The sequence below is a fragment of the Epargyreus clarus genome, unplaced genomic scaffold (genome assembly GCF_041222505.1).
Source record: "Epargyreus clarus isolate Ecla_fem2 unplaced genomic scaffold, WU_Ecla_fem_2.2 ptg000022l, whole genome shotgun sequence".
Classification (NCBI taxonomy): Eukaryota; Metazoa; Arthropoda; class Insecta; order Lepidoptera; family Hesperiidae; genus Epargyreus; species Epargyreus clarus.
In genome coordinates, this window is record NW_027332229.1 from 3406934 (window position 1) to 3409433 (window position 2500).

The 2500-nt window shown below is 57.9% G+C and overlaps 1 pseudogene; it reads left to right on the top strand.

The window, feature by feature from the left end:
• The window catches only part of LOC140751452 (uncharacterized), a 9359-nt pseudogene that overhangs the window by 3247 nt on the left and 3612 nt on the right, over positions 1-2500 (top strand).

Below are 2500 nucleotides of genomic sequence, written 5' to 3' on the forward strand. Positions count from 1 at the left end.
ACGACAGGCAAGACTGTCTGTCTATAGACAATTTAGTCTTTAGACATTTTTGTTTTAGTGTAGTTTTTTGACTGTGTTTTTCTTTGACTCTTTTGTTTATTTGGTTCATCAATATTAGTTTTTTTTTTTACTTCATTTCTTTGTTTTTACTTTTATTTTATTTTATTATTTTGGACATTTTAATCGCTTTAGAGTAGTTTAGATTAGGGGATGGAGTACCGCCAGCTCACCCCAGAGCTGGTGGAGGAATTCCGACGCCGCAGTGAGGAGAAGATCGAGCAGGAGCGCGAATTCCTGCGGCAGCTGGAGCGTGGCGCAGAGGCGTTCATGCCGCGTCAATCCTTGGCTCGGACCCCGCCGCACTCATTCAGCCAGGTCCGGGCTCAGGAAACTATTGAGATGCTGGATCAGCCGGCACCGTCGGGCTCTAGCAAGCGGCCGTTACCATCACCGGAGGATATCCCGGAACCGGTTCGCCGACGCCTGGTGAGGAGCGCCGCTAGAGAGGAGGTACCGCCGCTAGGGGGACTATGGGACCATGGCCCCAGCAGCAGCGCGCAGCCAGCGAGGGACCAGGAGAAGGACCCCATCTTCGGCGAGTCAAAGGAGGAGCTATTGAACTCCGTGCACCTGGCGGTCAAGGGAATCATGACCGTGGCATCGGCCTCGAACAAGTTAAATATGGCCGACAAAACGAGCATCAGCGGGCATGGCCAGGATATCCTAGCTGTCATTGGCGTCCTAGAACTGAGGCTGGCTGACGCGGAGAAGGCGCTTGTGGAGGCTGAGCTTGTGGCCACCAAAAAGATAGTGGCCATGCAGCAGTCGGCACTGGGCCGCCAGGTGCAAGCACCGACGCCGGCTGTGGTTGCGAAGCCGGACTACGCAAGGGCGCTGAAATTGGATAAGCGCGCGGCACCCATCCCCATCCCGCATGGAGAGTCTGCAGTGGTGGCCTTCTACCCCACCGAGGCCGAAGCTGACAAGCTGAAGACGGCAGAGGAGACAAAGGCTGCGCTGAAGACGGCCATCAACCCCAAGGATCTGGGTATCCAGGTCCAACAGGTGAGGAAGGTGGGGAACGCCGGCGTCGTCGTGCGGACCTCTACGGCCGAGGACGCCCGGAAGTTGAAGGAGGCTGCTCCCAAGACGCTGCGGGTCACAGAGCCTGCAAGAAGGCAGCCCTACGTCGCGCTCCGTAATGTGGAGAACGATACCAAGCCTGAGGAGCTGGTCAGCAGCATCGTGGAGCAGGCAAGTCGCGGTGGTCACGCCGAGTGGACAGCGGAGCGAGTCGCAAAGGACATGCGGGTGGCCTTCAAGAAAGGAAGGCCAACAGGCAGGACTGCCACATACGTGCTGCAGTGCTCCCCTAGCCTCCGCCGCTTCCTCCTAAGCGAGGAAGTGGTATATATCGGATGGCAGGTGGCAGAGGCGTCTGACTATGTGGCGGTCACCTGCTGCAACAAATGCCAGCAGTTCGGCCACCCGGAGAAATATTGTAAGGCCGCCCAACCTACGTGCAGCAAGTGCGGCGAGACAGGCCACCGCGGCACGGAGTGCGACCCACCGCAGGTATGCTGCGCGACCTGTAAGAAGTTCGGGCGTAAAGAGGCAGCCAACCACAAGACGATGGCGAAGGAGTGCCCTGCACGCCAGTACGCGGAGGCCCGGAGCGTTGAGATAACCAAGTATGGATAAGCTCCGGGTAGGCCAAATTAACCTGGCAGGCTCCGCGGCGGCCACCAAGGAATTACCCGCGGTGGCCGCAGAACACAATCTGGACATCGTGCTGGTGCAGGAGCCGTATGACGCAGAACACATCATAAAACACCTACGCACGGGGAAAGCGGGATTTTTCATCCCCAATGCCCGACTCCCGTGCGCGGTCCTGCACCAGCACTGCACGCAACACCTGATGGTGTGCCACGTCCCGTCCCTGGACCTATATTTGGTGTCGGCGTACTTCCAGTATAAGGATGACATCGACATACACTTGGGACCCCTGGAGCTGCTACTGGACCAACTGCGAGGACAGAAGGTCCTCATTGGAGTGGACACGAACGCCCACTCCCCCCTCTGGTTTTGCAGGCCGGAGCAAACGATTGGACGCGGACCCGAAGCCAGCCACAGAAGGTCAAGAATGGAAGATTTTATCTCGGCGCGTGGGCTAATTGTACACAACGCGCCGCACCAGCCGTCGACCTTCTGTGGTGACAGTGGCGGGGAGTCCAATATCGACGTGACGGCCTCGACCAGAGGGATGAACATCTACAACTGGATAGTGCACGCCGAGGCCAGTAGCAGCGACCACAGATTAATAACTTACACCGTAGGCGCCGACACCACACCTCCACCGGCGGAGTCTGCGGGAGCGCTGAGGCGGTTCCGGGTGCGCGGTGTGGACTGGGACCGTTTCCGCTCGGGCATCCACGAACGAGTGGGACGGCTTAACTGGAGCAAACCTGCCTCCGAGGTATGTAAGGACTTCACGGATATT